Consider the following 27152-nt stretch of genomic DNA (forward strand, 5'->3'; position numbering starts at 1 on the left):
AGAGAATATATTTCAATCCCTAGGTTTTTGGAAAGGAAAAATGAAGGCCACATAAAAAAACCCAGACATTTTGAGGCAAATGTAAAGTAAAGCTTTGAAATTGGACATCTTAAAAGTATTATACAAGGTAAGCTTTTTGGGGGGGAGGGGGCGGGAGGTGGTGCACCTGCAGTGTATGGAAGTTCCCAGACTAGGGGTGGATTAGGAGCTCCAAGCTGCTTCTGCGACACACACTGCAGCTCATGGCAACCCAGGATCCTTAACCCGCTGAGCAGGGCCAGGGATCCAACCCGCATCCCTACAGATACTAGTCGAATTCTTTTCTGCTGAGTCACATGCTTGCTAAAATATTTTATAAAGTGCCTTTTAAACTAAAAACTAAGTATCCATCTCATCTCTATGACTTCTAAAAATTACTTACAGTTTGATAAGACTTTGGCCTTTATCTTACTATGGCATAAGCCCCAAATTTTTGTTCATTTCCAAGAACTAAACTTTGTGGCCCTTATTGCAGAATTTTGTTCACTTTATAAGCTTAGTGCAGAAAACTCTTCCGTGGAGGATAGCAACCATGCATTTGATAAATGACTGTTATAAATGATTGCACCCAAACTCTGAGGTGGTTTTGTGTGACCTTGGATAAGTCACTCTACTTTTCTCTCAAATTTCTTTTCTTACAGGGAGTTAATCATAGGAATGACCGTAAACGCCTACTTCGAGGGCGCTTTTCCTTTAAAGGGCTGATGATAAATACCAGTCACAAGGTCCAGCAGAAGAGACAGCTTCTTGAGGACAGGGAACTTTTTTCCTTCTTTGAATCAGCAGTATCTTATTGTACTTCTGTAATACAGTTCCTGGCCCATAAAGAGGTGTCAGTAAATATTGTAAATTTATGAACGTTATTAGGCAGATTGCAGTTTTGGCAGGCCACTGTTCTTAAATCTCTTTTCAGTGATCCTTTCATAGTCGGCATCCAAAGGGCCTTCGCTCTTTGCTCTGTGATATGTACTTAAGGCATTTACTTAAAAATACTCAAGTCTAAAGAAATAATTCTTCTGTCTTTAGGGCACCATTTCGTTTTCCCGAGGTATAGCACCCCAGGCTTGGGATCTGGGTCCGGAGGCTACAAGGAAGAGTTCGGTACGGGAAGCTCATCCTCCTGCCCTATGATTGGTCGGCTCCCACTCCACTCACGCGGCTCTCGTCTCTGATTGGCCATTGTGGCACCCCCTCTCAGCCCGCGACTACTTTGTGTGCCCCGGCGGCGCGAAGGTCCTCCGGCTCAGCTTGCCATTTGGGCTGGCCTGGGCTAGCTCTTCGGCCCACTACTTTGCATCGCGGGCGCCAGGAATTTCCCGAGTCCGAGCGGGTAGGAAGCATCCTAGGGAAAAGCTCCCTCCCCCGCCCCATGTTCTCTTTCCCGTAACTTCCGCCTCAGAGGGGCTGTCGCAGCCGCCGGTGGGGGGGAGAGGCCAGGCACTGAATTCAGCCCTTAAGGGGGGGGGGGGGCGCTGTTTTTCTGCCGGGCGAGTGTGGAAACACAGCTCTCACAGGATAAAACAGGGCTTCACTAGTCGAATGCGGGTACGATGCGATTCTAAGATCATGCTGCACGCTGCAGCGGAGCGGCCAGACCTGGGCTGCAGGCAGGGGCTGAGCAGCAGCAATCACTCCAAAAAAGTAGCAAGCAGACTGCTCCTGATACCAGTGCTCTTTAGGGCCGCGGGCTGAATTGGCACGGGCTGGTCCTTTCCCCAGCGGTCGAGAATACGGCATTGCCGGAGGTGGAGCTTCAGGGAATGGAGAGTCCGGCTCCACTCGCGCCCCCTTCAGCCTCCGGCCTTCGGGCGGTAGAGGGCGGCCTACGCTTGTGTGGGAGCCAGCGCCTGAGCGCGCAGCCGCTGCCCGGCTGGATGTCTCCGGGTCCCGCTGTGGCTCAGGGCTCAGCTGGGTGGTGGATGCTGCGGTTACGCGACCAGAAGGGGGCGGGGAGAAGCCCTGGCACATGCTGGGGTCGCCGTAGGTGGCAGCGGCCGGCGCATGCGCGCCTCCTCCCAGAATCCTGGAACGCTGAGGGGCGCGCGCCCCCATTCGCGCGCGCACGCTTGCGCTAGCTGAAGCTTCCCCTCCTGCGCTCCTTGTCAGAGCGGCTCTGGCGCGTGCGCGTGTTATCTCTGGACAACCACAGTAGCCGGGTTCCCTCCGCTCCAGGCCCCCGCCCCCCGCCCCCCGCCGCCCTCTCCCAGCCCCCGACCGACCCGTCCCCTTCTTCTCTTCCCGGAATGGGGCCGGCGCTGCTCTGGGTCGCGCGCCCGGGACCCCGTTCGCTCTCGGTCTTGCGGTGTCAGCTACTGCCTGGCTCGCGCCGCCTCACGCTCTCCCTCAGTCAGTGGCGCCGAAGGCTCCGTTAAGCAGTGGCAGCGGCGGTTCCTGTTTCCGTTTCTTCCTCTCCCTTCAGTAGGGAGTAGCATCCTCCACCCAGCCACCCCTCCCACTCCCCAACGCTGGGCAGCTGTGGCTGAGGGCTGTGGCGGCGGCGGCGGCGACTGGGAAACGGCGGAGACCGCCTCTGCTCCCGCCTCGGGTAAGGGGGCGTTTGGGAGCCGGGCCCCGAGCTACTCGGGGTCTGGGGCTGGGCAAGCGCGGGATCTCGGGAGGCTCCGGGGAGGTGCCTCTCCCCGCTGTCGCTGCCCCTTTCCCCCCAGGCGACCCCCAGGCCTGTTGCCGCCACTGCTGCTGCTTATCCAGCGGTTCCTGGAAAAGTGGGGAGGGAGCCCCCGGGACGCTCTGGGGGGGTCCCTTTGCCGGCCCAGGGGTGGGTGCGGGCTGGGGGCTAGGGGCGCCCGCCGCCCGGGTCCGGACTTGGAGCGGCACGGCCGCTGCCCTCTGTGTCGCGCATCCTTGGTTAGGGTAGGAGCCCGAGCGGAGGAGAGAAGAGATGGGGGCGGGGGTAGGAGGTGTCCGTCTTCTCTCCACACCTACCTGCCCTCTCTCCTGCAAGTCGCTTCCTGTAGTCACAGACTGTGGGGAGGAGCATGTTTGTGCGTTAGGGGCTTTCTGAGGGGTTCTCCGGCTGGAAATGGGGGAGTGGACCCGGGCAAAGATCCGCTCCCAGCAAGGGGCCGGTGCCAGGGCAGTTCACGGTGTGAGTGCCGCTGCACCCTCATTTGATGTGGAAATGATGAGCTGGCGGCTTTTGAGTATCTAAACTTATTTGGGTTAGATGAGTCCATATTTATTTGTTAAAGCAGGTTTGTCCTGCCCGAGTGAGTGGGCTGACGGGTGCAGTACCTGTTTTTCACTCACAGTGGGGATTTGCAATCTTCAGCCACACAGAACGCCAGAGACGCAGTGTATTTCTTAAGTTAAATGGCAATGTCATGGTTAGAGTTTATCCCCGGTGAGCTTTAGCGTTTTGGTGTATATTGGAGTTCTGACTGAGGCCTTGGGTAGAGGCAGGGAGAGGTATTGTTTCTTCTTCCCATGTTTGAATTACAGTTGACTTAAGCCAACTCAAAGTGGACCTGGGAAAGCCAGGATCTCCTGTATAAACCCCCAGATCTCAAGGTAACACCAACCAAATTTCGACAAAAGTTTTCCATCAGTTTACAGTTAAATTCATCACAAGTAACTGATTGAACTTTGGCTTGGCTCTCCTTAAAAACTGCAGGCAAGGTTTAATTACAGTTTTTCTACCTCTTGTTATTCTTGGGCTTAAAGATATATTTATTTTCTTGATTAAATTTTGCTTTTATGCATAGTTCTTTAAAGGGTGCATCATACAGAAAACATTTAGGAGAGAAAATTTCAGCACTGTAGAGTTATTATTGAAATAATGGAGTAAATTATGTTCCTTCTTTTTAAAAATAAAGTTAACCTAAAATCCTAGGCTGTGTAATAAGGCTCTGTACATTGCTAGCCTTGTGATATGTACCATAAAAAGTGTATAGAAAGTCTTAATTACTTGATTTATAAACACTACAGTAGTAAGGATGAGATGGGAATTCAGACATTTGGAACTATGATTTTGCAGCTTGGTATGTGAAAAAGCAGGGGGTTAGAAGTGAATAGGCTTTAAGGAACATGGAATAATGGTTTGGAGGCATGAATTTTCTTTTCGCTGCTTTATAAAATTGAGAATTCTGCTTGAATTGCTGAACAGCTGGAATGAAAGTTGCATAGATTGCAGAAACAGATGCAAAAATGTATCTTTGATCAAGTACTGAGTTAACATGAAGCGTATGTTGGGGCTTATTAGAATAGTGATTCAAAATAGTTTACACAACATAGCGCTATATAGATTGCATTTTAGGATGTTCTTAAATTGAAAGAGTCACTTGAAGTTGTTTTCCTACGAGTCATTTTTATTTGAGACCTATGGAACTGAAAAACAGTAATTCTGATCACATTCTGCAGTGTTTGGTCATAATTTTAACTAGTTATTTTAAGGAATTGGAGTGTCTTTAAAAGTGGTGAATTTTGGCTTGGAAAAACTTGTGCTCCTTACTTGTTTATTTTTTTAAGTGCCGTTATATCAGCAGGTTGGTCTGGAGGGGGAGCTAGTACCAAAGCAAAGTATGGCTTAATGTATATTTGAACTTTTACAACACCCAAAACCAGAATTTATGACCAGAAGAAACATAATTTTCAGTTAAAGTAGTAAGGGAATTGACACAGGCATATATCTGTACATAGTTACTTATGCAGTTATGTATATTGTATATTAAAAATTAGTTAAAAATCTTTTCATGATCTGAAATAATGGTAAGTAAAAGCTTAAGGTTTATTGAATTTCTCGTTTAAAATCTCTGAAAATATGCCTGCAAATTTAGGGTCAATGATAGTAGCTTCTTAACCTTCTTGTGCATTATACCAGAAAGGAAGGTGTGTGTATATGTTAACCCTTTGTGCATGTTGCATCTTCTTATATTTTTTCTTTGTAATATCTACAGTCTTAAAATTTTAAGAGCTTCAGGTAGAGTCATATGAGAAAAAGCATCAAGTGTGTCATAAGCTACATATTTATCACAAGTAGAGATACTTTTAATAAAGAAATGGGCCCTTCAGACATCTGGAGAGCAGGATCCCAAGGTCACATCTTAACCTCTGTTTCCTGCAGTATAAGGCAGTGAGTCCAGACTGTCAACGAAATTAAACTTGTGCCTTTGAGTATCAAGCAGTTTTCTCATCCATGCCACTTTATTTAGATTACTGAACTGTAGTGGTGTGTGTGAATTTACTCTCCCAGTTCACATATTTTGCAAGTTCAAGTCTGGAATTGATGGTGTGTATATTAAAGTCATTGGAATAAATATTTTTCTGCAGATAGTTTTCTGCAGATAGTGGTTGGGCTGTTTATTCTCCATTGCTCTTCATTGTGTAAAATGAATTTCATTGCTGATAAAATAAAAAGATTATTTGAAAGGAATGACAATCTGTGAGATACAGAATTGTGAAGTGTTTACTATATTTGAGGTTAATGATATAAATTAATCAAAGCTTTATAAAACATGCTAGAATATTTTTATATATCTTCATTCATTTCTTGAATGGTTATTTTTGATTTACTATAAAGTACATTTAGTAAATACCATAGTTTAATTAAATAGTAAACACACCCATTTCATATTATAGCACATTTACAAAAGTAAAAGAAGGTGTTTCCATTTCATAATCATAAGAAAAAACATGTAAACAAGTTTATTAAAAATAAAACTAAGATTCTAAACAACTCCTAAACCAAAAGTATTACTTTTATAGTACTTTTATACTTTGTATCAATCCTGATCCTATTGGTACTTTTCAAATGAGAGATCAATTTCTAGGAAAAAATTAAAATCATGAAAAAAAGATCAATTTCTAGTCTTCTGTAGTCAGTAGTGGTGTAGTAGGTGTAGCACTTAGAGGATCAATGCAAGATTTCCTTTGCTTCTCATCTTATATTTTTGTATCATGTAGTATACGGTTTTGCAGTTTGAACTGTTACTAAATAATAGTTTGTTATAATGAGACAAACATGTTTAGAAGTAAAAGATTTTACAACTGATTTTTTTAAAAACTTGTAAAATTCTGAACAGATGAATATTATTTGAGGATGTATATTCATTTAATATATATATACATATAATATGAGGATGTGTATGCATTTAAAATATATATATAAAGAAAAATATGAAAGTATTAAAGTATAAAAGGTCTCAAGTTTCAACCTTATTTTCTCTCTCTATTCTACTCTCCTGTGTGTATTTCCCCTTCAGCCTCCCTCCATCATCCTACAATTTTCCCTTTGGAATAATTAGGAATATAACCAGTAAAATGAACCATACCACTCGGTATAGCTTTTTCTTCTTTGATTAAATGACTTTATATCATTCTATACAATATTCTCACTATATAGTCCATATGGACTTTATACAATACTGTACATTTTCCTTTTAATGGAAGAAGAGCAAATAGGGCCTATGGAACTATGCTATGTATTTTTTTTTCTTTTTTAGGCCTATACCATGGCATGTGGAAGTTTCCAGGTTAGGGGCTGAATGGGAGCTGTACTTGCCAGCCTATGCCACAGCCACAGCCATAGCTACAGCAACATGGGATCTGAGCTACAGCTTACAGCAATGCCAGATCCTTAGCCAGGGATCGAACCTGCATTCTCATGGATACTAGTTGAATTCTTAAACCTGCTGAGCCACAGTAGGAACTCCCACCATGTATTTCAATATGAGTTATTTATACTCTTTACAGAAAGCAGAGCTATAGGGTTAATGTCATTTAAGTTTTTAAAAAAATAAATTTTATTTACTACTTTTTAAAAATATCTTTTTTTGTGTCAGTTTTTTGGTTGGGAACTGACATGCAAAAAGGAGATGTGTTTGGAATTTTAAGTTTTTAAAAAATTGACCAAGTATATCAGGCTAGTACAGATGTAGTTCAAACTGGGCTTTTCTTCTTTTCTCTTTTCTTTTGTATGGGTTCTATAGTGTAACCCCTTCATTAAAGCACAGGAATAGACCTTTGAAGATCACTACTGAAATGCTGCCTATAATTTGTTGTATTTTAGAACTTGGATTTTTCAAAATTAAATTGATTCAGGGATAAACTGAATAAATATGACCTAACATATTTATGTTAAGAACAGTTACACTTGTCATAGACTCAATGACTGGTTAGTGTAAAGTTCGCATAAAATAAATAAAATGTCGATGTTAATCTTAGATGTTACAGTAAATTAAGCTGATGTTTATTTTAGAATCTGAGTTATGAGAAACATTACATGATATGAACTTTACTATAACTTTCTGATTATAAATGAACAAAAGTTAAGTGAAAATGGGAGATTATTCTTTTTGATTTACTTCAAATAACTAAAATGAACTTGTGTCTATGTAAATTTTCTTATTTAATTAAGACTGTTAACGAACCATGGATGAGTTTTAAATATTTACTGATTTATGGCTGGTTATTTATATCTTTTAAACGAGATAATTGCCATTTTTTATGTATATATTTTTTCTTTATAGCTGGTTTACAGTGTTCTGTCAGTTTTCTACTGTATAGCATTGTGACCCAGTTACACATAACATGTATAGATTCTTTTTTCTCACATTATCATGCTCCATCATATTGCCATTTAATATGCCGTTAATACCTAGAGCCATAATAAATTTGCATATAGTCAAAGTGATATATATAAACCATCAAACTTGTAAAAGCATAACAATTTTATTAAATGACTTAGCTAGTTTTAAAAATTACTTTTATAGTTTTGGAAATATAGTTTATTAAATATCCTGATAAGTGGTAAAGATCGAATAATATAATTTGTAGCTTTTATATTACTTTCATTATCTCAGCCTTAGCTATACCTGAGGTGGTCAGTGAAAGGAGGGAGATTGAGAGGGAATGTCCTGCCTTCTTTGGAGGTCAGGGAGGTTTCTTCTTCAGTTTTTCCCTCTTTGTTCACTTCCTTATTCTCCCTGTTTGTTGTGTTTCCTTACCCAACGGTAGTGGAAAATGTGGGAGTTTGCATCTTTATAGGGTTTTTTTTTTTTCATAGTGTTCATAGAACATTTCCTGGTAAAACATTAGCTTTTATGTTACAATAAGTTTATTATAATTGCATTTCCTTCTGTGGCAGGAGGCAAGAGACTAGAAGTAATTCACTTGATATGGGGTTTAATATTATTTATCACAAAAGGGATGTGGGAGATGCTGGTTCATTGTTAAGGATCCTGTGTCAGTCGCATTATTCTACTGACTATTTAAAGCATGGTAATACCTTCTTCCAGTTTCTTGGAACACATTCTCATGCCTCCTCTGTTATTTCTGTTTTTGACTACAAGGAATTGTTTTTAGAATGTATCTTCACCTTCTTCATGTGCCTTACTGCAATAATGTAAAAAATCAAAAACAAAACCACAAACAATGAAAACCTGTGTCCACAGAAGAGAATTAACTCAGAAGCTGAATGAACAGCAATATTCTACATTCATGGGAATAATGTTAGCAGACTTAAGACAGTTATTGTGAAAAGTTCATAAAGGTAAAGTCTGTATTTGATAATAGGGGCCGTAATCATTTGAAATCTGACTGATTAGATTTCTCTAATACATGGAATTGTATACCTGAATATACCTGAAAGAGGTATATTCAGTAGAGATTGTTATTTTTGTGTGAGTCTTGAGTTCTGTGAATAACTACTTAATTCATTGTTACCAAATGGCAAAAGGTTATAATTTTGAGAAATCCCATTCTTTAAAATTAGAGCTTAAGCCAGAATAAATATTTTGTTTTCTTTTTATGTTCCAGATTTTTCTTGCTCTTTTAGAGTGTTTAGGGACACTCTAGGGCTTAGGAAGGTGGTAATTGAAATTCTTGTGTCAAAAAATCTTTCTTTAGCATTGATAAAATGAGTGTCAGCAGCGTGAGAAACGTAGGTTTACTGAGTAATCCTGACTACTTCCTCTGACAAGATTACAGATATCTAGGTCTTCACTAATTAAAACTGTTTATTTTTAAGGTCCAAATAGTAGAAGTATCAGGTTGATACTTATAGGTGTAAGACATTTATAGAATGAACTGTTTTTAATTTGTAAGTAAGTGAAGAATATGCTCACTGTTCTTGAGTAAGCTGAAGAGGTATATACCTACTAAGGATGTCCAAATAATAAACTCAAGAAACTTGCTAATATGCAATTAGGAATGGCTCATCTTAATAAAAAGACTCTATTAGTGTTTATAGTGGCACAAATTATAATGGTGAAAATGAAATCACGAAATAATTCTGATTTGGAAGTTTGTTGGATAACAAATAAAAGAGCACATCCTCATTCTGTAACTGTTCTGGGAAGCTCACTGAGAGCCATGCAGAATACTGCCTGAAAGAAAATCATGCTCAATAACTGAAAACTGAAGTATTTTCACAGAAAATTTCTTATGTATATATTTGTGTAGTACAGTACTTTCTCTATCCATGACAGATAATAAGGTTAGAAAGAAAGGTACCTAACTTTTGGAAATTCTGAAGGGAAAAGGATCTGAAGTTTGGAAAAAGGCTGGTTTCTTCATGTTTTGGTGATGTTCTTTGATATAAAAATTTCTGAAAGCTCTATAGATGTAAAGCTAAAATCTGAGTTCTTTTTGGTAGCTTTATTGAATTATAATTTATCTAACATAAAATTCACAATTCAAGTTTTAGTAAATTTATAGTTGTATAACAGTTATTACAATCCGATTTTAGAACACTTTCAATTCTAGAAAACTCCCTCCTTACAGTTTGCCCAAACCCTGCTCCTACTCCCAAGCTCCAGGCAACTGCTCCTCTGCATTTTGTCTCTATAGTTTTGCCATTTCTAGAAATTTGGCATTAATGGAATTGTAATTATGAAGTCTTCTGTGGGTTTGACTCTTTTCATTTTAGTATAATCCTGTTTAGTAATTTGAAAGAATGGACAAAATGGAAAAGATTTGAACTTGGAATCAGGAGATTTGGGTACTATTGTTGGTTCTGCCACCCAAATGTCTGAGCTTGGGTAAACCATTTGTCTTCTCTGGATCTCGGCTTCTTTCTCCATAAAATAAATTATTTTGATTTTCTTCTATTCCAGTTTTCACAGCTGGGTAGATTCACTGACCTTTCCCTAGAATGGTCCCTTAACTCTTACCCTTAAGTATAATCACTTTATGCCAATATATGTTTTTTTTTCTGAATCAAAAATAAGATTTTTGATCTAAGAGATGACTCAGCAATGCACAAATCTGGGACTGTCTTGAGAATCAAGATGGCTGATTATAACTTTTTCTTGGGCATTTCTTAGTTCCTGTGTACAACTTTGAGAATAGGGATGGTCTTAAATGCCGAGTTAATAATTAAGACTTTTGAAGCAAATAAAGGCTAAGTTGAATAATTCTCAGAAGTATTGCTTTAGGAGTGATTGAAGCTTCTTATGAACATAAGAAATAACTATGCTTTTCACTTATTTTTTTGTTTTGGAAGTAGACGGTGAAGTGGAACAGTTGTAGTTAAGATTGAGCCAGGTTGGGCTCAAGGCAGCCACATGGGATTAGACTCTTTTTCAAAGAAGAACCAAAAGAAATGTATGGCTACCATTGGAAGACTGTCCTTGGGCTCATCTGGAGGCCAAGCCGACAGATAACATTCAGATGACATACTAGGAAAAAAAATACGTATGTAGGGAGTTAAAAAATAGGGGTGTGTATGTGTATGTGTAGCAGGTATAGACAATTAAGTAGGCTGGTGTCAGGTGTATGCTAAAGGGTATATGAACATGTATAATAAAAGAGCAGTTTGAATAACAACTAGCTAAATTTAAAAAATGAGTGCTGTGACTACATTCAAATATTCAATAAGTTTGGCTCAGAAACTATCAGAGCTTCTTCTGTCATCTATAATAGTAGGAAGTATGGTTATGAAATGATTGAACTTTTATTTTTTCCCATCATACTAGAATATATAGTGGTAACCCACAGAGCAGGCAGGGTAGAGGAGGGGAATGTAGTTATAAATGTATTTTACTGGTGGTGTCATTATATCAGCATAAGAAAATTTGTTTCATGCTTTATAGTCACACTTTTTTTTCAGGAAGGTATTTTTAATTTAGATAAATCATCTTATGATAACTAGAAATATCCCTCAAACCTATATTTAATGAATAAAGATTTGTCACTTTTGACAGTATTAATAAAGACTGTGTTAAGGCTTTAAAGGAGTTCCAAAAGTTGAATCCCAAAGCATTTAATGAAATGGCAGCATTCTAGGAGTAGAGTTGCCGTTCTATTTTTATGGCAACGATATTCTTTTGAAAATATGCATTGACATTTATTTTCAAATGTCCCACTGAAGTTGTACTACACATAAGGTACCTAAATATGAATTGTGTAATTGGAAAAATTTCAGCGTAAAGGAGACACTTCTTTCTCTAACTTCTGAAGCTTCAAAATATTAAAGATTATCATCATTCATATTTTCCCAGGGAATCTTAATTTTTAATCATAATAATAAGTGAGCAACTGTCAGAAGGTATAGCCATTTTCTAGGTTTAGAATTCTTGTTCTTTATATAGTTCTCTTCAAATACTTGTCCTTAAGAAAATAGATATTAGGGATTTCCTAGGTAATCAAATACTGCTTTGATATTTAAGCAAAACATCAGAGCAAGACTAGAACCACATTAAAGCAGTAAAAATGATTATTTAGGAGTTCTATAACAGCAAAGGAAAAAAATGGAGCAATACATAGTGGAAAAAAATGTATACAGAACATCGTTGCCTCACATCAGATGTAGAAGGCCATCTTTACAAAGAGTGACAAATCAAATCAAATAAGCTGAAGAATTTGTGCCCTTTTCCTAGTTAAGTGAAAATGAAATGAGCAGGTAACTATAGAAAGGGTCCTCCAAAATACTTACATTCTTTAATGGTTCTTTTCTCATTGACTTCCTACCGGGGATATTTCAGACCTTTTCTACCTCTTTCCTGGTCCCCAATTCTAGTATACTGCTCTCAGAGTTTGTGGGTTATTTCACTTTTTATCATTATTACTATTTTTGGAAAAGAATAAGAAGGTTAAGATGATCAGACAGATGTTTCCTCTGCTTTGCTTTATCTGTAAATTGTGTTATTTCCCCTCCCTTCTACCCTTTGGTGTCAGGGATGTGGCCGTTAGGCTTTCATGACGACTACATGACTACTGCTTTCACCCCTGCTGCTTAGAATATATGGGTTCATTAGTTCACACCTTTATCTTTTTTTTTTTTTTTTGTCTTTTTGTCTTTTCTAGGGCCGCTCCTGCGGCATATGGAGGTTCCCAGGCTAGGGGTCCAATCGGAGCTGTAGCTGAAGGCCTGTGCCAGAGCCTACACACAGCTCACGGCAACGCAGGATCCTTAACCCACTGGCCAGGGATAGAACCCACAACCTCATGGTTCCTAGTCGGATTCGTTAACCACTGAGCCACCATGGGAACTTCACGCCTTTATCATTTTAATTTCGATCTCTGCTAACAACATCTCTACTGGCCTAAAAACAAAAAAAAACAAACCTTAAACCACCTTTTCTTACTAACTTTATGCTTTTCTATTTTTTCTGTCACCCCCCCTTTTTGGTTTTACCCACAGCCCTACTGTTTTAATTTTGCTACTTTATTTTTCACTAAAATTACTCATCTGCTGTTACCAGTGACCTTCTGAATTGCCAAATGAAGACTTTTTAAAGTATTAATTTTTGCTTTTTAATTCTTCAGATTATACATGATGCATCTCTTTATTCTCCTTGCTTTTCCTTATAGTTTTGTAATCCTCCTGGTTCTCTTTTCTGTTCTAGCATCTCTTCGTTCACAAGGTCACCTTGTTTATTGAGTAGTTGCCTTATGCATTTTTCTTAATCTAGACTTTTTTCCTTGTAATTTTACCTGGTTTTTTGGCTTCAGTGACTGCCTCTTTCAGATGGTTCCCATCCATATGGCAAGTACTTGAACTCCACTTTCTAGCTTTCTAAACTGTTTGTTATGCCATCAAGGTCAATATGCTCAAATCTGAATTTTCTATCACCCCAAATGTATTTTTTATAACTTTCCTTTCTCTATTGTTGGCTTACCCCTCTCATTGCCCAAACTTGAACTCTAAGTTATCTTTGAATTCTCCATCGGATTCATTCGGTTGTCAAGCTGTGAACTTTGTTACTACAGTGTTTCTTCACTTTATCTGCTCTTTTCTAATTTCTTTTTTTACTATAGAAGTTCAGGCTCTCATTGCCACTAACATATAAATAATTATAATTTTGTAATTACTATGATGGAGAGGAGAAAGAGTCAGTTCTACTAGAATGTGATAGGTAGGAAAGGCTGTATTGAAAAGAAGTGCCATTTAAGCTTATCATCAGAGAGTAAGTAAGGGATATTCTGGGCAAGAAAACAAGAAAGACTTATTAGAAGTTTATTATATGTTGTCACCTCATCAGACTTGCTTTAATCCTTACCACAAGTGTTTTTCTTATTGGCATGTGCTATTATCTTTCTTCAGATGTTAAAGATAATTGAATGAAGAATGTAAAGCCAGAGAGACACAGCATAACATGTATCTTTTATTACCTAGCTTGAGTTAGTAGAGTATTAAAAATGTAACGGGGTAAAAAAAATGAGCAGTATTTGCATTGAAGACTGATACTGAAGTCTGACTAAAATTTACATTAAAAGCTCTGTCTAAGGTTCCTGACATTTGGAATGTAAATCTTCAGTGGGCAGCTGTTTTCAGTCTACACTTGACCCTTGAACAACTCTGGTTGGAACTGTCTAGTTCTACTTATATCCGTTTATTTTTCAGTTGTAAATTCTACAATACTATAAGGTTTGTGGTTGATTGAGTCTGTGAATGTGGAGGAACTGCAGATACCGAGGGCCAACTATAAATCATACTCATATTAACTCCTGCGTGTTCTTCAAGGGTCAACTTATTTATATATGGCTTTATCTTTTATTTTTGCTTCTTGCCCCACATGTGTGTGAATGCGCAACAGTAGTGCTCAGAAATATCTTTATATTAATAGTCAATAATACTGAAAGTTAACCAAAGGCTACATCAAGTAAAGAGGTTATCAACTATTTCTTTTTCCTGAGAGAAACAATGTTTTGTGCTTTTCAGAAGGGAAGCATTAAAAACCATAACAGTTTTAAAATGATTAAACCAAAAATTGACTTACTGGCTTTGTAAGTAGGAAGAACAGAAGTGGGAGCAGTCCAGGAATGACCATATCCAAGAATTTAAATGATGTCTTCAGGGTCCTCTCCATTTTCTACTTGACTTCTTTCTGTCTCTTGGTCTTATTATATACTTAGGTTAGAAGGCTTCATTCATGGCAGAGATGTATGAACTGAGACCACTGAGAAGTTAAGTGTCCAAAGGAGGATCTGATGGGGCCCATCCTTGGATTAATCACTGTGGGGGAATTGCCATTGTCATTGTCATCAGAACCACATATTTCTCCAAAGAAGACATACAGATGGCCAACTGGAACATGAAAAAATGCCCAGCATTGCTAATTTTTAGAGAATTGCAAATCAAAACTACAATGAGCTATCATTTCACACCAGTCCAAACGACCATCATCAAAAAATCTACAAATAATAATTCCTGGAGAAGGTATAGAGAAAAAGAAACCCCCCTACATTGTTGATGGGAATGTAATGTTGGTACAGTCACCATGGAGATTCCTTAAAAAACTAGAAAGAGTTGCCATTTGATCCTGCAATCCCACTCCTGGGCATATTATCTTGAGAAAACCAGAATTTGAAAAAATACACGCACCCCTATGTTCATGGCAGCTATTTACAGTAGCCAAGACCTGGAAACTACCTAAATGTCTATTGACAGATGAATGGATAAAGATGTGGTATATACACTCACAATGGGATATTACCTAGCCATAAAAAGGATGAAATAATGCTATCTGCAGCAACATGGGTGGACTTAAAGATTATCATATAAGTGAAGTAAGCCTGACAGAGACAAATATCATGTGATAACACTTATGTACGGGATCTAAAAAAAAGGTACAAATGAACTTATTTACAAAACAGAGATAGATCCACAGACATAGAAAACGAATTTATGGTTACCAAAGGGGAAAGTGGGGGGAGGATAAATTAGGAGTTTGGGATTAACAGATATAGACTACTATATATAAAATAGATAACCAATAAGGAGCTACTGTATAGACAGGGTACTATACTCAGTATATTTTAATAACTTAAAAGGGAAAAGAATCTGAAAAAGATTATATGTAACTGAATCACTTTGCTGTACACTTGAAACTAATATAACATTGTAAATCATTTCATTTTGGTACTTCAATTAAAGAATAAAAGGACCACATAAATTGCAAGAGGGTCATTTCTCCCAAGGATGAGAATACTATTAACTAGAGAAATGGAGAAGGGATGTGAAGTGGGTAAAAACACTCTATAGTTGGTAGAGAGATGGAGGAAAGGAAGGGAATAGTAGACACAGGAAAGAGAAATACATACGTAGGAGAGAGACGCAGGTAAAGAGAAGGGAACTGGTGTTGAGAATTTACTGTGTGGTAAGCCTTGTGTTAAGCATTTTACGTTTTATCTCCACACCCCAACAGAAGCAGCTATATTACCACTAGAGTATAGCTGCTTCTAGAATGTAAGTTTAAAAAAGCTTTTCTTTCTGTTTTATTCTTTTTTTTTTTTTCATTTGGCATATTTCCTTTGTTTTTCCGTGGCTAGAAAACTAAAAAAATTTTTTAAATTTACATGCAGTAAAACTCACATTTTGTGGTAAGATATTTCTGTGGGTTTTGATACATGCATAAAATATGTAACTGCTGCAAGGGCTGTTGTTGCCCCTTTGTAGTAAGCCTCTCCTCTTTGTTTCCACCCCCCTGATAAACACTACTGTGTTCTTTATGGTAAACGTTTTGCTTTTTCTAGAATGTCATATAAATGGAATGCAGACTTTTGGATCAGCTTCTTTAAAAATGTATTTGAGATTGATTCATGTTGTTGCATGTGTTAATAGCTTGTTCCTTTTCATTGCTATATATGTATGTACCATAGATTGTCCATCCATTCATCTCTTGAGAAATGTTTTGGCTTCTGGTTTTTGGCAATTATAAATAAAGTGGCTATAAACATTTGAGAATAGCTTTTTGTATGGATGCAGTTTTCTTTTCATTTAGGTAAATACCTAGGAGTGGGATTGCTGTATTATGTGGTAGATGTATATTTAGTTTTATAAGAGACTGCTAAACTATTTTCTAAAGTGACTATACTCATTGTTGGTGGGAATACAAAAGTATGACAGTTTCAGTTGATCTACGTCCTTGTCAGCACTTGGTATTGTCAACTTTTGTTTTATTTTTGATTTTAGTTCTTTTAGTAGGGTTATAGCATTGTGGTTTTAACTTCCATTTTCCTAATGACTCATGATACTGAGTGTATTTTCATGTGCTTTAAAATACCTTTTTTTTAATATTCTTAGAATGCATATTTGCTTTTTATAAATGACTGCAGTTTTTTCCAAAATGGCACACTAAATGGCCTTGGAAAGGTTTTTGACTAGCGTTTAGGTTATAGTTGCTTCATCCCACAATCCATTGGACATCATTCATATTAAAAAAAAAAAAAAGCTCTCTGGAGTTGCGCAATGCAGCAGTCCTGCCTGTATCTTTATAGCCATTATCTAGAATTATTGGTGATTGGGTTCCATGGAAAATTTGAGTACTATCAAATGATGCATTTAAAAATCATTTTTCAGTGTTTCCCTGAAATTAAATGTTGTCCAGGAACAGGTTCTGAAGAAATGCCGTACAGGCAGTATGTTTAATAGATCAGACTTGGGAGATGGAAAGACCTATTTCAGATACTCAACTTCTCCATTAACTGCATGAGTGACCTTGGGCATCTTATGTAGCTTCTCTGAAGCCATTTCTTTATCAACAAAAGAGGATTGATAATATCTCTCTTTGTGGATTTGGTAAGCATTATCAATAATGCATGTAAAATACCTGACGCAGAGTAGACCTCCTCAAGTTGCAGCTGCTTTTACTTCCGTTTCTTACCACTACTTAGTGCCAAGAGTCATATTCAACAAAGGCTTTTTTTTTTTTCCCCTGTTTTTTTAGGGCTGCACCTTCAGCATATGGGTGTTCCCAGGCTAGGGTTCTAATGGGAGTATAGCTGCTGTCCTATACCATATCACTGCAACGCCAGATCCACTGCATCTGTGACCTGTACCACAGCTCATGGCAACACCAGATTCTCAACCCACTGAGTGAGGCCAGGGATCAAACCTGCGTCCTCATGGATGCGAGTTGGATTTGTTTCCATTGAGCCAGGATGGGAACTCCATATTCAATGAAGGCTAATTAAGGGTACCAGCAAGGCAGAGGAAAGAGAATTTGAAAAAAAAATCAAAAATACTTAATAATGGAGTTCCCGTCGTGGCGCAGTGGTTAACGAATCCGACTAGGAACCATGAGGTCGCGGGTTCGGTCCCTGCCCTTGCTCAGTGGGTTAAGGATCTGGCATTGCCATGAGCTGTGGTGTAGGTTGCAGACGCGGCTCGGATCCCGCATTGCTGTGGCTCTGGCGTAGGCTGGCAGCTACAGCTCCGATTGGACCCCTAGCCTGGGAACCTCCATATGCCGCGGGAGCGGTCCAAGAAATAGCAAAAAGACAAAAAAACAAAAAAAACCTTAATATTTAAAAAAAATTTTTGAAGTAGTAATTAAGAAATAAATAAGAGTTTTTTGGACTAATCTAATCTTAGTTGTTTATATTTCACAGGGAGGATTATATTACTATATTTTCTCTACTTAGAGCCTTTAAAGATCTAAATTTGGTCTCACCACTACCACTGCCATCTGTACCACCGCCGCTGTATCATGCCTGTATTAAAGAAAGACTTTTAAATTTATAACTAATATTTAGGGACTTAGAAATGCACTTTACTTGTTTGAGACAAGATATGTGACTGAATACTAGTTGGCATTATTAGTTCTGTCCAGGGAAGTGAGAATATTTGAGGTTCCAGGGAATTTTATCACATTTTTCTAGACTTTATAATTTCTTCTTGTGAGTCCATGGTGATTATAGTAAAATCTTTAAAACAGGAAGGCAGAACCAGGGAGATTAGTTTAGATCTGCTTTATGGGTACATCGAGAGGTATAGAGGTGAGTTTAAGTTGAGTTTCTGGACCTGGGAAGTAATTTAGAAAGCTTAACTGAAGAAGAGTGTTAGTGTGATTTTGTTTCTTTGGTTTTAAACTCTTTACCTTGGTATTTTTCATTTATTAGATATGTTGGTTTCTACTTCTGTATAGTAAGGAGGTTTTATAACTTTGAGTCAGACTATTTTGGCTCACTTTTGTTACTTCTCAGGTGGATTTTTGCTTTTTTTTGATAACAATATTGGAGGAGTAAGAAATAGCCTAAGAAATAGAATTAAAGGTCTTTCTTTTCCTCCATTTCTTCTCTCAGATAAGTAATACATTAGAATATTTCAGTCCAGTCGTTTTGTAGCTTAAGATCAGAAAAGAAAGGTGTGCATTTATATCTCCTGTCTTCATCTGCCTTTCTTGCCTTTGATCAACTATGTTTCAAGTTAACAAAACCTAGATATTTAGTGAGTACTATCTCCAGTTGCTGAACAACTAAAGTTTCTGAGGTTCTTTTGCAACTGGGTATATAACCTTGTGGAGAAGTTCTGATAAATGGTATAAGTGTGAAAGTGTGATATTTCCCAAAGTTTTATTTAAAGAGAGAGATGAACCGGCATCTTTTTCTCTCCAGCTTCTAACCTAGATCCTGAGGACAGGGGCTGTCCTCTAGGGATGATGAACTGGAGAATGACAGGACACCATATGTCGATGACCTGGTAGAACAGCCCTAGATTGCCTTTTTTTTTTTTTTTTTTCAGATTATTTCATGTTAGGGAGAAGTAAACGTCTGTTTTGATTAAACTGTAGTTAATTTGTCCCCCTCTCCCCCCCATCATAAGGCACTCTCCTGCTTCCTTGTCTGTGGTTGAACTCTTGGTGCCACTTCATTTTTCCACTGAAGTCTCTGCTTCTAACATTTTCCACTATATTTTTTCACAGATACAGCATTGCAGTTAGATGTAGGTATATACGCTAGTTATATGAAATTTTAATTACTTTAAAGAAACTTCTCAGACAGGAATATAAAAGAATGTGTGAGTGCAGTTGCAGATAATTTACTTCCTACTGAAAAAGATAAAATTTCCAGAAAATACTGTGCAACCATTAAGTACCACCACCACCTCTCTCCCTTGTTCCCCAGTGGTGGTAGACCGTAGATTAAGTTGGTTGATTGGCCACCAGCCGCTCCTCCAGTGATTATATCTGGATTATTGATACCACCCTCCCCCCTTCTTACCTGCCTCTTTTGGAGAACTCATCCTATCCCTACCCTACTCTTGTCACATGGTGTTAAGCTTATTACCATCAGTGTTCAAGGATGGTTGTGTGAGTTGGGGAAATAGTAGCTCTCTTCTGGGCTTTTGAAATTGCACCTAGCAAGGAAAGAAGCTGTAGGATGTGGAAAGGCTGGTTTAGGAGAATCATGCTAACACTTAGATGCAGAAATAGAGATGGAAGGAAACAATCTAGTCTTTTCCTTAGGAAATGGACATTCTGCTTCATTTAGGCTAATTAGAATCTCTTTTCTAGTAACTTTTGATAACTTGCAACTGAGATGTAATTTCAAATCTGTGTTGGGCACTTGAATCGGAGCATCAAATCAAGGTACAGAAATTTCTTTAAAGCTGTATTCCTAAATATAAATAAATAAATACATTAAAAAATTTAAAGGGTGATAGAAGCGATATTCTTTGTCACTTTGGAGAAAGTTTTTATCTGGCACAAAATTTGTACTATCTCAATTACTCAAGCAAATTACTCATTTTATAAATTATAATATTTGATAGAGAAGAAAAGAAACTATAAGTTTTTCTTTAAGGATCTAGAGAATTTTAAAAGGAAAAGCACCCATACGCCTCCAAACAACAATAGTAATAATAAAATATGCACAAAAGCTCCTAGCACTAAAAACCATCATTTAAGTACTGTGAACTATAGTTCTTCTCTTGGATCTCTTTATAAATAGAATATGATCTTATTTTTATTTTAGGAACACTGTATAGGAAAGTTATGAACTGGTGGCTGTACTGGTCCTTTGCAGTGTGGGATGATAAATAATAGAATCTTATAAGAACTTAAAACATTTACTTTTTATATTCCTGGTATTGAAAATAATATCTTATGATTGATTTGATATTTATGTTTCTTTTCTTTTCTTTTTTTTTTTTTTTTTTGGTCTTTTTGCCATTTCTAGGGCTGCTCCCGCGGCATATGGAGATTCCCAGGCTAGGGGTCGAATCAGAGCTGTAGCCACTGGCCTACGCCAGAGCCACAGCAACGCGGGATCCGAGCCGCGTCTGCAACCTACACCACAGCTCACGGCAACGCCAGATCCTTAACCCACTGAGCAAGGGCAGGGACCGAACCCACAACCTCATGGTTCCTAGTCGGATTCGTTAACCACTGCGCCACGACTGGAACTCCTAATGCAAAAAATATTTTCTTTGTGGCAGAATCATCTGTGGTTTCTTAAGTAGCATCATATACTTCACTCTTCTAAATTAGAACTAGAGAGTTTTCCTAAAATTTTTGTTATAGAAAGAACAGTAGACAGGCAAAGGAAAGAAGATTTGTAAAGAGTGATCAGAGTACTTTTGATAATTAAGCCACACTGGTTTAAATATAAATGGATGAAATATCTAGATTGCTATACAAAGAAAGGAGAAGGCAAATGAAGTCAGAGAGAAGTTATCTTGGTGAGTATCACCCAGAAGGGATGTTATTTCAAAATATTTCAATTTCCCTCTTCTCCTGACACCACATTTTCTTTCCTGCTGCTCCTGGTGACACTTTTACTGTCTCAGAGGTCTATTTTCCTTTTTGATTAGGCAGTTTAGTAATTTGCTCAACAAATGTTTGTTGAGGAAGTACTGTAAGACAGGCACTGTATTAGGTCCCAATTGTGTCAACAGAAACTATATTGCTTGACAGGAGGATGCTTTAATCACTAGGTAGGGTTTTACTTTTTTTATTCATTCATTCTATTTATAATTTTAAACTTTAGAAATTATAATGAATCCCCATGTAACATCACCTGACCTTAACCACTATCCTCTGTTAGAAAACAAAATTCAGCTGAGTAAATTTGCAGATTTAATTGGCTTTATTTAGTGATTCATAAATTGGGCAGCAGTCCATCTAGCAAATAGAAAGGAGGTCTGAAGAGCTGAACAAAATGGGAGACTTTTATAGGTTAAAGGGGACAGGGACAAGGAAAGAGTAGATTACCTCATCTTTCTTTGGGGAATGGAAGAGTTCTCTTAGACTGATTACCTCACTACTGCTGACCAGGGAATTCCAGATCGAAGATTACATTCCTGTGAGAGGTTGAAATTACGTTAGGTTAGCTATTAAGTCTAGTTTTGCTCACATGGAGCTTAAGCACAAGTGACTCCATTTTGGGCCTGTTGTCTCTCTCTTTTTTTTAACACTTCTCTCAACACTTTTTTTGTTGATATATTTTCATGAAAATACCAGAAATCGTGCTATTTTATCTGTAAATACTTGAGGATGGAACAATTTTTTTTTTTGTAGTGTAACTACAATGCCATTATCATACCTAAAAAACTTAACCATAATTCCTTAAAATTAATTAATTAATACTCTCCAATTATGTACAAGTCAAGTGCCTGATTATGGACAAAAACTCTTTTTGCATTTGGTTAGTTTGAATCTGGATCCTAAAAGGTCTACTCACTGTAATTGGTTGCGCCACATCTATTTTCTTTCTTTCTTTCTTTTTTTTTTGCCTTTTTCTTGAGCTGCTCCCTTGGCACATGGAGGTTCGCAGGCTAGGGGTCTAATCGGAGCTATAGCTGCTGGCCTACGCCACAGCCACAGCAACGCAGGATCCGAGCCGTGTCTGTGACCCACACCACAGCTCACGGGAATGCCGGATCCTTAACCCACTGAGCAAGGCCAGGGATCGAACTCTCTACCTCATGGTTCCTAGTCGGATTCATTAACCACTGCGCCACAACGGGAACTCCTATTTTCTTTCTTTTAAACTGTTTCTTCCCCTCATTCTTTCCCCATGTTACTGACTTGTTAAACAGATAGAGTGATATTTTGGTGGTTTTGTTCTGATAGTATTTATTAGATTTGGAATAATTAGCACTTTGCTGCAACACATTTGATTTGTATTATTTCCCCTTGATAAAACCTAATGCATCCATCCAGAGTCCCTCTTGTTGGGAAAGACTTATTAACCTTCTCTGGTGATTTAAGGCCTTTATTTTCTTTTTAATATATTTTCTTTTTTTTTTGTTTTGTTTTTCATTGCACCCACGGCATGTAAAAGTTCTTGGGCCAGGGCTTGAATGTGTCCCACAGCAGCGTCCTGAGCTTCAGCAGTAACAATGCCAGGTCCTTAACCTACTGAGCCACACAGGAACTCCAGGCCTTTTTTTTTCTTTTCTTTTAAACTCTTAGATTTTATAACATCTGTTTCTGCAATATAATTCACAAACATTAGACTTTATTAGGGCTATGAAGCACCAATGAAGGCAACAAGTGAGGTACCATGGTAAGAATTAGGAGAAAATTTTATCGTAATCCAGCTATCTCTTTTTGTTGTAGATGAGAAGAACCCTTGACCTAAATGAGATTGAAGAGAATCTTCCTTACCTGTGCACCAGTTTATAACAGCAGAATCTAGTAATTATTTTAGACCTAAGGTAGCAGAACTAGAACTACATTTCAGAGTATAATCAAAACTACATCTACCATCTAAATAAAAGAGGAAAAAAATTAATAAGTGTAAGCAAGTTATACAGAAAGAAATATATTTTACACATATTTTAAGTGATTGATTTCTCATTTAGATGGTATATTGGAAAAGTGGCAAGATGCTTTTTACAAAGACAATGCTTTGCAGGTAACTAATTTTCATTATAATTTTTGAAATTTATTTCCTTTCTTGATATATTGAGACCTATTATACACTAGGTGGTAGAGTTAGACATTGGAATTTTTGAAACATGGGTGTCAGTTTAATTGTAGTTTATATTTCTGCACCTTAGAATATTTTCATATATTTTTAGAAAAATATATATGTTATTAATTTTTAAACAATTTGATGTCATTAATAATTAAACAGTTTGAGCCAAGCTTTGGCTCACAATGAGATTTGTTTAGTGAGTAAAATTTTTTCAGTTTAAAAATGAGTATGGTATAGAGGGACATCCTACAAAATACCTAATTGGTGCTACTCAAAACTGTCATTAAAAACACAGAAAGTCTGAAAAACCGTCATAGCCAGGAGGAACCTAAAGAGATATAACAAATAAATATAATGTAGTATCCTAGCTAAGATCTGAGAACAGAAATACGGCATTAGGTAGTCTGGATAAATTGTGGGCTTTGTTAATAATATTTCAGTATTGGTTTATTAATTTTAACAAATGTACTATACTAATGTACCATTTTCTAATTAGGGAAAACTAAATTGGGAAGGTGGTATGTAGAAATTCTTTACTATCTTCTGGATTGTTCTCCAAATTTAAAACTATTGTAAAAGAGAAAGACTATTTTTAAAAACGAGAAAGTATTTAGTTTTTAAAAATTATCGGAGTTTCTGTCCTGGCTTAGTGGTACCAAACCCGACTAGTATCCATGAGGATGTGGGTTCAATACCTAGCCTTGCTCAGTGGGTTAGGGATCTGGCATTGCCCTGAGCTTTGGTGTAGGTCATAGATGCTGCTTGGATCTGGCATTGCTGTGGCTGTGAGGTAGGCCGGCAGCTGTAGCACCGATTCAACCCCTAGCCTGGGAACTTCTATCTGCTGCAGGTGTGGCCCTAAAAGGAGAAAAAATAAAAAATAAAAATTATGAATAGTATAAACTGCTTGAGGACAAGGTCATTTGCCTTATTAATATTTGTGTACATAAAGTCTAGCATAGTGCCTCACACAAAATAAGCACTCAGTGAATGTTTGTTGTGTGACACCATTACGCTTAGGTTATTTTGTGAAGGGAGCTTCTGGAAAGATAAGAAGCAGAAAGTTGAAAAAGAAGCTGTTCACTTGTCTCAGTTTTTATGAAAAAGCTACCAAAAATTTATTTGAGTTGAATGTGATTTGAATACATTCATACTGAATGAATTGAAAATGCTTGCATAAATTTCTGTTATTGCTTTGAGGCCAGTTTGAAATCTTCAGCGTATAAATGAATCTGAAAAGACATCAAGTTTAGTTTAGTTTAGTTTATAAAATTATTTCTTTCCATTAATAGGTTGAGGTTAAATAGTAAATATAGTGCTTTCACAAGAAAAATTAAATGTAATATTAAAAAAAACCCTCCTGAGTATATATATAGGGAAGTGCAAATTAAAACCACAAAGAGATACCACTACATTCCTTTTAGAATGGCAAAACAAACAAAACTTTAATACTAAGCTGATAAGGATTTGGAACAAATGGAACTTCATGCATTGATGATGGGAATGGAAAATTGTACAGCTACTTTGGATAATAGTTTGGCAGTTTCTTATAAAGTTAAACATACACTTATTGACTCAGAAATCTCACAACTAGGTATTTGCCCAAGAGAAGTGGTATTATATTCCATTAAAAACTAGTACATTGTAGCAGCTCTATTCATAATTGTCAAAAACTGGAAACAACCCAAATGTTAATGTGTGAATAGATACATCATGAAAAGAAATACTATTTAGTAGTAAAAAGGAACCAATTGTTGACATATGCAGCAACTTAGATGAATCTTAAAGGTGTGCTTGGTGAAATAAGCCAGTTTCTTCAGCAATTTAGGAATTTATGTGACATTCCTGAAAAATACAGAACTGTAGTGATGAAGAACAGATCACTGGCTCCCAGGGTAAACCCTGAAAAGGAGCCAATGAAAAGAGTGTGACTATAGAGAGATCACACATGAGGGAGTTTTTTTGGTGTGATGGAAATATTCTATATTCTGAGTATGGTAGTGGTTACACAAATTTATGCATGTGTTGAAAGTTATAGAACTGTGTTCACCCATTCCCTCTCCCCCCCCAAAGTCAACTTTATGTTAATTTAAAAAGTAAAACTGAAGATATTAATATATAAATTAAATATTTTTCTGTTTTACAGGGCATTTGGTCTAAGCCCTGGCTAAAACTTTAAGTACTAGTTGATGTTTTCTCTATTAGATTTTTATTTTTATAAAATTTCTTTTAAAATTGAAGTATAGTTGATTTGCACTGTTGTGTTTATATACACAGACACACACAGACACACACACACAACTATTATTGTGGTCTGCCCTCCAGTTACACACGATACATTTGGAAAGTTACCCTTGCCTTTTTTTTTTTTTTTTTTTGGTCAAGAACATATGCCCTCCAGAATCAGTCTGCTTTTGTTCATTTCCCTGTGCCTTCAGATATTGGCGTTATTTATATTTTGTCAAGTTTTATAATTGTTGTCTAGAGGTGGATTGTTCTGGACAAGGTTTTTCTGCTATAATGGCACGGAACTTCCCTACTCCCATTTAAAAAAATGTAGTCTCATTGATTTAAAATTATTTAATGTTTTAAACCCATTTAAGATAACTTATCTTCTTTTTTTTTTTTTGTCTTTTTAGGGCCGAACCCGTGGCATATGGAAGTACCCAGGCTAGGGGTGGAATTGGAGCTATAACTGCTGGCCTACACCACAGCCACAGCAACGCCAGAACCAAGCTGTGTCTGAAACCTACACCATAGCTCATGGCAACATGGCAACACCAGATCCTTAACCTACTGAGTAAGGCCAGAGATCCAGGGATCAGACCTGTGCCCTCATGGATTCTAGTCAGGTTCGTTTCCACTGAGCCATGATGGGAACTCCAAGATAACTTCTTTTTGATGTTCAGATTTGGCTAGTGGGTAGTGGGAGCCCCTTAAAGCTTGTGTGTGTGTGTGTTTGGTTCTATGTGTCTTTTTGATGGACCTTTATTGGTCTTTGAACTCTTTTCTGTCAGGCATAAAATTATGTCCCAGGTTCGCTTAATATATTTTCTGCTTTAGATTGAGACAAAATTTAGATACTACTATCTGAGTGCCAGGTTTATTTTTTTTTCCTTTTCTTTCTTTCTTTTTTTTTTTTTTTTTTGTCTTATTGTCTTTTAGGGCCACACTTGTGGCATATGGAGGTTCCCAGGCTAGGGTTCGAATCAGAGCTGTAGCTGTGGGCCTATGCTACAGTCTCAGCAATGTGGGATCCATGTCTGTGCCACAATGGGAACTTCCTAACTCATATAAATTTAACATCTTTTTTGGGTGGAAAAAAATTCCCTGGTGGCTCAGCTGGTTAAGGATCTGGCATTGCTACTGCCGTGGCTATGATCACTGCTTTGCCATGGGTTCGTGTGCTGTGAGTGCAGCCAGAAAAAAAAAAACAAATAACAACAAAAAAAGAACTTATTTTGGGGCTTTTGTCTTTCTTCAAGATTTAATTTAATTTTTTTTTTTTTTTTTTTTTTTTTGCTTTTCAGGGCCACACCCATGGCATATGGAGGTTCCCAAACTAGGGGTTGAATCGGAACTCTAGCTACAGGCCTATGCCATGGTCACAGCAACGCCAGATCCAAGCCACGTCTGCGATCTACACCATAGCTCACAGAAATGCCAGATCCTTAACCCACTGAGTAAGGCCAGGGATCAAACCTGAGTCCTCATGGATGCTAGTCAGATTCGTTAAGCCCATAAGCCATGACGGGAACTCCCTAGTTTTATTTTTGAATATGTAAAACATTCATTTAGTGTAAAAATCAAAACTTTTATTAATACATACTTAGATAAATCTTGCTTCCATCCTTATCTTCTTGACCCTTTTCCTTCCTTGCCTTTTAAAAGTAACTATTTTTATTAACTTTTGATATTTCTTAGTGTTGCATTAAAAAAAATATATAATATCTTCTTTTTTTTTTTTTTTTTTTAAAGCTGGCATACCTTGAATTTGTTCTGTTCTGTAC

General features: G+C 37.6%; 1 protein-coding gene across 5 annotated transcripts in view; it reads left to right on the forward strand.

Moving 5' to 3' along the window:
* Positions 1-623: 623 nt before the first annotated feature.
* FUT8 (fucosyltransferase 8) overlaps positions 624-27152 on the forward strand; it is a 282389-nt gene continuing 255860 nt past the window's right edge. For 2 of the 5 annotated variants that reach the window (XM_047797853.1, XM_047797851.1), the window contains exon 1: positions 1218-1369. The gene's annotated coding sequence lies outside the window, so the exon portion shown is untranslated. Of the gene's footprint in view, positions 1370-2186; positions 2585-27152 lie in introns of those variants that run through there. The other 3 variants (XM_047797856.1, XM_047797850.1, XM_047797852.1) reach the window with 3 other exon arrangements.

Source organism: Phacochoerus africanus, chromosome 9 (genome assembly GCF_016906955.1).
Source record: "Phacochoerus africanus isolate WHEZ1 chromosome 9, ROS_Pafr_v1, whole genome shotgun sequence".
In the NCBI taxonomy this organism is placed as follows: domain Eukaryota; kingdom Metazoa; phylum Chordata; class Mammalia; order Artiodactyla; family Suidae; genus Phacochoerus; species Phacochoerus africanus.